Source organism: Molossus molossus, unplaced genomic scaffold (genome assembly GCF_014108415.1).
Source record: "Molossus molossus isolate mMolMol1 unplaced genomic scaffold, mMolMol1.p scaffold_m16_p_15, whole genome shotgun sequence".
Classification (NCBI taxonomy): Eukaryota; Metazoa; Chordata; class Mammalia; order Chiroptera; family Molossidae; genus Molossus; species Molossus molossus.
Genome location: NW_023425350.1, coordinates 694817 through 704741, shown reverse-complemented (window position 1 = coordinate 704741; position 9925 = coordinate 694817). Strand labels below are relative to the sequence as shown.

The following is a 9925-nucleotide window of genomic DNA, read 5'->3' as shown; positions in this document are numbered from 1 at the left end:
TTGTGGGAAGGAGTGGTAACTGAGCAATGATGGCTAAACTTAGGTACTTTTTTCTTTTTGTTACAGTAATTGCAGTTCCATTTCGGGGGGGGGGGGGGTGGAGCCTGTAAGGAATCGGAGCGCCACCGAAAAGATGAGAAGAGACTGGAGAGCCAAACAGCCGAATAACCAGATCAGGCTTTATTGGGTACACTCCGTGCGGGTTCACAGACTCCGGGGGGTCGAGTCCTAGAAGCCGTGCCCAATGCTGGGGTTTGTGATTTTTATATCTGCCTGTTGCAGCTGGAATTTGTCCGTTAGGGTTTGGCCCTGCAGGTTTACACATGGGTGCCTCTGTCGTAACAGCATGTGAGTCTATAAGCCCGGGGCAAACAGTTCCTGGAACAGGGTGGGGTTTAAGGTTGGGTAAGCAAGGTAATGGTCGAGCAGTTTGCCTGGCGCGAGTCCCCAGGCTATCGGACATTCCCCGACTCTGTGGTATAGGAATAGGGGCGAGGTTGTCTTTCTGGCTACTTCCAGCTGAATGGGAGTGATGTCAGGGGAGGGGGCCCTGTCGGCGTGATCTGAGTCCGGGGACTGGTCAAAGGCTGGTACTGTTGTTGCAGCATCATTTGGTGGACCTCTAGTGTCCGGGTGAGCCGTGCGAATCGGTTCTGGATGAAGCGGAGAAAACGGGGCAATTAGCAGTATAATTCCTATGAGGATGACTGGGCCGAGGATGGGGGAGAGTAAGGAGTACATGGAGGAATTCCACCAGGAGGAGGCATCTGCTGAGAACTTTTGTTTTTTAAGTTCTGAGCTTAGCTGGTGGAGGGTTTCAATGTGGGTTTCTACCAAACCTGATTCGTTGATATAATAGCAACATTCTTCCCCAAGAAATAGACAGGCTCCTCCGTGTTCCACTGTGAGGAGGTCCAGAGCCCTTCGGTTCTGCATAGAAAGTTGGGTTAGAGAGGTTATTTGTCTTTGAAGGGAGGCCAGGGACTCCGCTGAGCTGTCAATGGCTAGCTGGAACTGGGATGCAAGCCGGGCGGAAGAGATTAGGGAGTGTGCGAGTGTTCCTCCTCCCAATTCCTGGAATTCAGCAGGGGTATAAACCATAAGTTGTGGAGTCAGCGTGACCGGGAGGCAGAGAAGAGAGGGATTGAGAGTCATGGAGAGGTTTTTTGAAAGTGTATTGTTGCACCAAAAAAAGAAACCATCCGGGACTGTCAGGTTAGAGGTTGATGGGATTGTCTGGTCGCAGAGGGATGAGGATCCATTGTTATAGCAGAAAAGAAATTGTTGGAGATCTGGGGGTGAATAGAGATTGACCCCAGAAAGAGGTGAGAGGTGGGTGGGAGCCTTGTTAGAGGAATTCAGGGGAACGGGAATGGGACCGCAGTAAGGAGCCGCCTGCCAATAGCTGCACACGTGAGACAGGAGCAGAGAGTGCTGATGCCTGTGAGGTGAGCTAGCATTAACCCTCCCTGGAGTAGGGTTAGCGAGGAGAAGGGTGAGGTGTTGGTGAGGTGAGCTAGCATTAACCCTTCCTGGAGTAGGGTTACGAGGAGAAGGGTGAGGTGTTGGTGTTGAGTTGTTTAGTTAGTACTGATTCCTGGGCCTGTATTTCATGGTGTACTATACTCTGGACCTGGACGTAGGACTGCCATACATAAATGTGTGTGGAGGGCCAGGTTTCATGGCGGTTCATGTAGACAGCCCCCTTTTGGGGAGTCGTCCATCGGGGATCCCAAGGGTCAGGGATTGTTAAAGTGAATCCTCTGCCGTTGGGATTGGAAAAGTGAAGACGTTCATGGGAAAAGGGAGTCTTGTATCGTTGGGCAGCATGGATGTTGCAGGAGCTCCATCTGCAGCCCATGCAAGAGTGCCAAGAATTTTCCTTGCATTCAGAGGGTTGGTCATAGAGGAAACAGACTGCAGGGGCTGCGCAGTTCTTTGTGGCAGGGTCCTTAAAATCATTAAAGTTGATATAGACCATTGATTGGCATCCTGCCGGGGGACAATCTGCGGTGCCTAATAGCCAGCTAAGTAAGTAGGGTTTGTTTGGGTTGCTGCAGTACTGGGTTCCGAAGTGGCCCTTGCTTGTTCCGTTTTCTGTGAGATAGAACCTGTGAGGTTTAGTGAGGAGGACAGCGGGAAAACTTAAGAGTCAGAGGGCCAGTAGGGCTGACTGTCCAGGAGTGTGAGCCATCTGGATGGGGGGCCCTCTTGACTCTGGAGAGGTGAACCCAGGCTGAGATGCCCAGTACCTTGATTGCTGAGTGGGTACTCAGGATAACTGTATAGGGACCCTCCCACCTCGGGTTCAGGGGTTTGGAGGATAGGGCCTTTATGAGAACTTGGTCTCCTGGTGAGATTCGTTGAGGGGGACCGTTTTCTGGGTCTGGGTCCGGTTCAGGGAGAGTCCGGTTTGCGTGTTCCCTGAGTAGGGAGCGAAGGAGGGACAGATAAGGCAGGTAAGAGGCTAGAGGAGGTGGGGTATCTGGTGAAGGAGTTGACAGTAGAAAAGGTCTACCGTAGAGGAGTTCGAAGGGGCTGAGGTGGGATGGTCCTCTGGGCGCAGCCCTCAGGCGAGTCAGAGCCAGGGGTAGGAGATCAGGCCAGGACTGCCGGAGATCTAGACTGAGTTTAGTTAGATGTTCCTTGATGAGGCCATTGGCCCTCTCAACCTTACCTGAAGACTGGGGGTGGTAGGCCGCATGTAACTTTCATTTAATGCTGAGAGAGGCCGAGACCGCCTCGGTGATTTTGGAGATGAAGGCCGGTCCATGGTCTGATTGTATGGAGTTTGGCAGCCCGAAGCGTGGAATGATGTCCTTTAATAAGTGGGTAGTCACGGTTTCTGCAGTTTCTGAGGAGGTCGGGAAGGCCTCAATCCAACCTGAAAAGGTATCAACCATGGTTAACAGGTATTTAAACTTTGTGTTTTGGCATATGGGTGAAGTCTATCTGCCAGTCTTGTCCTGGCAGGTGACCCCGCATCTGGTGGAGGGGCCTGTGCACATGGCAAGCCTCTTGGCTGTTGGACCTAGAACAGACAGAGCATGAGGTGTGTGCGGCCTGGATAGTTTGCTGGAGCTTGTCAGGATGTAGGATCGGGGATAAGAATTGGTGAAGGGCTTTGGGACCTATGTGGAGAGACTTGTGGATGTATCTGCAGCCTCTGGGCATCTGGAAGGATCAGGAGGTCTTCTTGAAAGGCCCATCCATCCTTGAAGAGGACCCTAGGGGAGGACTGGAGAAACTTCAGTTCGGCGGATGAGTATTGGGAAGAGTGTCGGTTCCTGAAAGAAAACATATAGTAGGAGCACGCCCCAGACGAGCAGTGGATTGGGCCATTTCATCAGCGAAAGCATTTCCTTTGGCTATAGGGGAGTTCGAAGTCTGGTGGCCCCGGCAGTGGATAATGGCTAACCGCAAGGGGAGCTGGATGGCCCGTATGAGTTTTCTGTTCAGGACCGGGGTGTCTTTGGTGGTGAGGAAGCCTCGTTCCTTCCAGATCATACAATGGGAGTGTGCGATCAAGAAGGAATATTTTGAATCAGTGTAGATGTTGACTATTTTATCTTTCGCCCATATGAGAGCACGGGTCAAAGCTATCAGTTCAGCCTGTTGTGAGGTGGTGCCCGTGGGGAGCTGTCGGGCTTCAATGATGTTAGAGTCAGTGACCACAGCATAGGCAGCCTGCCTGGACCCGGAGGGGTCCAGGATGGAGCTGCCATTAATATAGAGGGTGTGATGGACGTTAGGCAAGGGATGGTCAACCACGTCAGGCCGGGGAGACTGATGATGTTCCAAGATTTCCAAGCAGGAGTGGGCGGAGACTTGCCGGTCAGGGATGGGCAGAAGAGTTGCTGGGTTGAGGGTGCCACAGCTAGAAAGGGAGATTGAAGGATTTTCTATGAAAAGGAGATGGTATAGCTGAAGTCTAGAGGGCCCGAGGTGGGCCAGAGCCTGATGTGAGAGGAGGTCAGTAAGGCGGTGGGGGGAGAAAACCTGGAGGGGTTGTTGTAGGTTGATCTGCAGAGCCTCAGTGGTGAGCTCCGCCGCTGCTGCAAGGGCCTGGAGGCAAGGCTGCCATCTATGAACAGTGGGGTCCAGCTGCTTGGAGAGAGAGGCAACAGGAACCAGGGTGGGGCCAACCGGCTGGACTAGGACCCCTATAGCTAGGTGATGTTTTTCTTTGGTATAGAGGAGAAAAGGTCGTTGAGGATTGGGGAGGGCAAGGGCCGAAGCAGAGCAAAGAACCGTAAGGAGGGTCTGGAAAGCCCGATGGACCTCCTTGGGGGAGGTCAGGGGCCCTTCGGGGGTGTCCTTGGCCACTTGGTAGAGTGGTCTGGCCAGGAGGGCGAAATTGGGGATCCAGTGTCTGAAGAATCCTACAAGTCCAAGGAAGGACTGGATCTCCATTGCCAAGGTCGGGGGTTGCAAGTTCCAAAGAGCCTGCAACCTGTCAGAGGTGATCGCTGGGTGTGTTGGGGTGACAAGGAGCCCTAGGTAGGTCACCGAGGGAGTCACGATCTGGGCTTTCTGTGCAGACACTCGGTAACCGTTGGTGAAAAGGAAGTTGAGGAGAGCGGTGGTGGCTGAGATATTATCCCCCACAGAGGGGGAGCAGATGAGAAGATCATCCACATACTGAAGGAGAGTGGATGGAGATAGATCACACTCTGTTAAGTCTTGGGCAAGAGCCTGGCCAAAGAGGTGCAGACTATCCCGGAATCCTTTAGGGAGGACAGTCCATGTTAGTTGTTGGGAAACGTTGGAGACCGGATCCTCCCAGGTGAAAGCAAATAGAAAGTAGGACTCAGGGTGCAGCGGGATAGTGAAGAAAGCATCCTTCAGGTCGAAGACTGAGAAACGGGTAGTATAGGGGGGGATATGAGAGAGAAGGGTGTAGGGGTTTGGGACTACTGGAGAAATGGGTATAACTGCTGAATTGATTGTGCGAAGGTCCTGGACAAGGCGGTACTGCCCCGAGGGTTTTTTAACAGGCAGGATGGGGGTGTTACAGGGGGAGTTGGTGGGGATGGGGAGGCCCTGACTTCTGAGTTTAGATATAATGGGATGGAGTCCTAGTCGGTGGGCCTGAGAAATGGGAAACTGAGGGCGGTGGGGGTAAGATGAGGGTTTTTTTAATTTGATAAGAATGGGGGTGTGGTGTGAGGCAACCAAGGGGTGTCCGTGTCCCAGACCCCAGGGTAGACTGCCGGTAAGAGCTGGACGGCAGGGTTGAGGTAGTAGTTTGGGTAGGGCTAGAGAGCAATGCGATTAGATGCAGTTGCTGGGGGAGGAAAGAGATGGTTGTATGGAGTTTAGATAAGATGTCTCTCCATAAGAGTGGAACTGGACAGGCAGGCATCACTAAGAAAGAATGGGAGAACGGATGGCCCTCCAAGATGCAGTTAAGTAGGGCCATCCCTCTGGGGGTGATAGGGAACCCATCAATTTCCATAACTGAAACCTGGGAAGGAAGAGTGAGGCCCGAATGGGAGGGGAGGACAGAGTAGGTAGCCCCTGTGTCTATCAAGAAAGAGATAGACTTACCCGCTACCTAGAGCGTGACCCTGGGCTTGGCGAGGGTAATTAGAGTCGCAGAACCAGGGCTGCCTCAGTCATCCATGAGCCCCAGTAGCTCCAACGCTGGGAAATCCTGGGTCTCATTTCCCCTGCATTGAGGTGCCGAGGACTGAGCCAGGGTCAGGCAGTCCGACTTCCAGTGTCCCATCATTTTGCATTGGGGACAAGGCTTAGTAGGGGCCCTGGGCTGTGGGCAAGCCCTGGCCCAGTGGCCTTCTTTGCCACACTTGAAACAGGCACCCAGAGGCAAGTGGAGTCCCCCCTTGGGGGCCTGGTGTTTCTTCGGGTCCCCTGCCAGCCAGAGCCTGGGTTTGGTAGGGCAGCAACCAGAGCCTGGGTTTGGAGGCTTACCTTCTGTTGGAGCCTGGCCTGGCGGGCCACCTCAGCCGTCTCCTCCTGGGCATTAAAAACCTTAAAGGCCATTTTTACCAGGTCTTGGATGGGAGTCTCAGGGCCCTCCTCAGCCTTTTTTAGTTTCTTTCTGATATCAGGGGCGGACTGGGAGATGAAGTGGGCCCCATTAGGTGACCCTGGGTCCAGGCGGGTGTACTTGACTAGGGCGTCCTGAAGTTGATTAAGGAAGAGGGCTGGATTTTCGTCAGGGTACTGGGTGATTTCTCTCATTTTATCATAATTGACTACCTTTTTGGAGACTGCATCCATACCCCGAAGAAGGTATCGGAGCATGAGGTTCCGGCGCGGGATATTAGATCCAGGGCCGGGCTGATAGTTCCATGCAGAATCGTCCTGGGGAACTGCTTCATTGCCGAGGGGGACAGTATTGTCTACTAGGTGGTCCCTATCTGCCTGCTGCTGAGCCACTGCAAAGATGCGTTCGTGTTCTTCAGGGGTTAGGGTGGAGGTACAGATAACCCGAATATTAGGTCAGATCATATATCTGACTCAGATACCGGAATTTCCTGATGTATAGGGAGGGGTCGGCTGAGAAAGAGCCCAGACGTCTTTCGATTTGAGAGAGAACAGCGGGCCTTGTGGGTGAGCGGGACCGGGTGTGGGCAGCGACAGGGGAACTAAGGGGATCATCTTGGGGGGGAGCGGTTGGGAGGCTGTTAGGGGTGTGTCGTTCTTCTGCAAGGGGTTGAATTGGGGGGGGGGGCTAACTGGTCTGGGAGGTCATCGGGAAGGGCGTAAGGAGGGGGTCCGACGGAGGAAACCTTAGGAGGAGTTGGAGCAGTGCGGGCAAGGAGGATCTGAAGGGTGGAGCAATGGGAGCAGAGGTCGGGGCGGGAACGGAGGTCCCAGAAAGCCTGAATATAAGGGACCTCAGAATCGTTCCTGGTGCGCTGGCAAAAATTATCAAGGTCATGAAGGACATTGAAGTCAAAAGTGCCGGTGGGGGGCCAGTGAGACTGATTATCTAGGGTATATTGAGGCCAGGCAACCTGGGACAAAAAGATAAGTTTTTCTTGTGTAGGCTCTGAGAATATCCTAATTTGAAAACATTTTCGAGGAGACACCCGAGGGGGATCTTAGGGTCGATTCTGGATTCGGAATTGCCCATGGCGACGGATTAGAGGGGCCTTGAGTGTCTGGAGAACGGACATACAAAAGGCGTCCCCTTTGGAGGCCCGTCCCTGGACTGACGGGAGGGTCGTGAAGGAGCCTCAGGCATCCCTGGAAGCAGCTTTAGACCGGGGAGTTCCTGGAACTCTGGTGGAGAGGCGGGGGCGTCCCGACTTGGCCAAGTTTTGGACTGGAGACCCGAGCCCCGGCGACAGATCAAAACCCCGGAGAAAGTGAAACGACTTACGGTTTTGGAGTTAGGCTCCAGAGCCGGCGCTGGGTGGAGGGAGATTCTGAATCCAGAAGACGGGTGGTGGCGCAGGGAGAGGAGGGGGACTCTCATCTCGACCAAAAAGGCCTGGCCGGGTCACAAAACCCTCCTCCCAGGTTTCAGCACCAGATGTAAGGAATCGACGTGCCGCCAAAAAGATGAGAAGAGACTGGAGAGCCAAACAGCCGAATAACCAGATTGGGTACACTCCGGGCGGGTTCACAGACTCTGGGGGTCGAGTCCTAGAAGCCGCGCCCGATGCTGGGGTTTGTGATTTTTATATCTGCCTGTTGCAGCTGGAATTTGTCCGTTAGGGTTTGGCCCTGCGGGTTTACGCATGGGAGCCTCTGTAGTAAGGGGATGAGTCTATAAGCCCCGGGCAAACAGTTCCTGGAACAGGGCGGGGTTTAAGGTTGGGTAAGGAGGTAATGGTCCAGCAGTTTGCCTGGCACCAGTCCCCAGGCTATCGGACAGGGACCTCCAAGAAAAAATAGCTGTGATTATTTTACACTGATTGATAGTACGTAGGGGGCTGTACTTGACAGAATTTGCTGTTATTTCATGCAGTATTTTAAATATGTGAAAATTTCAAATATTTCAAATGGCAGCTCACCATAAAACTGGGTTTTAACTCTTTACCTTTTTTAATTTAAATTAGGGTCTCCTTTTAATTGGTTTTATGGTTATTAGGTACCTGAGTACAATTTCTTTAGACATTTCGGAGATCAATGATTTTGATAGCTTATTCAGCCTTATTTATACCTTCAAATAATATTGAAGAAATAGTTCGTTTCAGTTTTTATGTGTCAGTGTTTTTCTTAAGCTCCCTTCAGTTATGCCTTCAACTAAGATGTATCTGTTATTTTATTGATTAATATATTTGAACTTATGCTTGAATTTTTTTAAACAATTCTTCACAGTAAGTATCTTGAAGGAAATTGGCACGTACTGCTTATAGGATCCCATCAGCTTTTCTATTCTGAGTTACTCTCCCATCTTCATTGGGCGCCATTCTATTGTGGGGGATGCTTTTGCATCCCATAATTTCTATTATAACTCTTCGTGTAGCCTTGGAACGAGATAGGACTCAGGAATCATTATAGTTGACTGAATACAGATATGGAACAAAAACTGTTAAGTAATGATATTCATCATAGAGTGTGTGTGTCTACATGAGCATGTATGTGTGTGTTTGTGGACATATATACAGTATTTTGTCACTGTGTTGAGTTCATTTTCCAAACCCAAGCAAAATAATAAGCATTAAAAAAATGAGAAGCATTGTCTGATTTTCAAACTTCCCATGTCCAGCGGTTAGTGACCCTACTTCCATCACTTTGAGATAGTGCCATTTCTTTCTGTGGGCATCAGCCTACTCACTGTCATCTAGCTCTTAATTCCAGTATGCTTAATATTTTCTTGTAGCTCATTATGATGATTCTCCTCCAATCAGTGCAGTTCATATAATTTACTGAGAATAATTAAGGGCCAGGGAAAACCTGCATCCAAAGGGAATGCCATCAGATTGTGTTTACATGTGTTAGGGCAGGACCTGTGCCCTGCCATCCAGGATGTCACCCTGCTGACCCCTGCTGGTCAGGCGCCTGCGGGTCCTGAGGAGGGCAGCATGGAAGCGGACCCGGGCCCTCTGCTGCTGCCAGCTTCATGTGGTGGTTCTCCGGGGTCTTCATCCCGGAAGTTTGTCAGATGATTGTTGTCTTTAAGGTAATGAGATGATCACATCTTATTTGGTGAAGATCTCTCTCTCTCTGTCCTTTTTACTAAAGGTGGAGGACATCATGAGACAGCCAGGAAACTGCTGCCTGGCCCAGGTGAGAGACCTGAGGCTCTAGCAAAAGTTGGGCAGAGGGCATGGAAGGAGGACAGCTGTGAGGGGCCTGCAGAGGGACAGGGCTCCAGACGGTGGTCCTCTCTCACCGCTCTGGGTCAGGGGAGCACAGCTGCTCATGCCATTGCTGACAATGTGCAGATGCAGCTGGAGTCTCCTCAGGGTGTCTGCTTTTATGTCCAAGGTGATCCTTTCTCACGTCTGGCCCTGAGCTGAGAGCTGAAACAGGCCAGGGCTGTGCCTGCTCGCTGCACGTGGCTTCTCTTGGCTTCCTCCAGGCATGGTGATCGCAGGTGGTCGCTGTCTCAGCCTGCCAGGATCGGTGCAGTGCAGTGAAACTACATGCACACGCTGCTTGGAGTGAGGGGGACATTTGCAAGGTAGCAAATGCTCCAGATCTCAGGATGCAGTCCTATTTATTTGCAGACTGGTACCCCCAGGTTACAAGTGGATTTAAGTAAATTATTTCCTTGAGATGGCATTACTGCAGTCGCCCTAGCTTTGTCTCTTGCCTTTTATGGGAAGAGATCTTGAAGCCAAAAGATAACAAACCCTTATACACATGCAAATGAAGTACCCAGTACACCTGGGCCAGGTTCCCCCCCAGCTAGGATTTCCAGACTGCATTTAACACAAGGTTGAGAGTGCTTAACACAAGGTCAAAAAAGTCTGTTTTCCAACCCCCCAACCTCACAGTG

General features: G+C 51.6%; 1 long non-coding RNA gene across 1 annotated transcript; it reads right to left on the bottom strand.

Annotated features, from left to right (window-relative positions):
- Positions 1-226: 226 nt before the first annotated feature.
- Positions 227-7535, bottom strand: LOC118631220. The gene is made up of 3 exons (XR_004959748.1): positions 7355-7535; positions 2678-2884; positions 227-653 (listed from the first exon to the last, which is right to left on the bottom strand). It is a non-coding gene; the product is annotated as an uncharacterized LOC118631220 (long non-coding RNA).
- Between the last annotated feature and the right edge of the window lie 2390 nt (positions 7536-9925).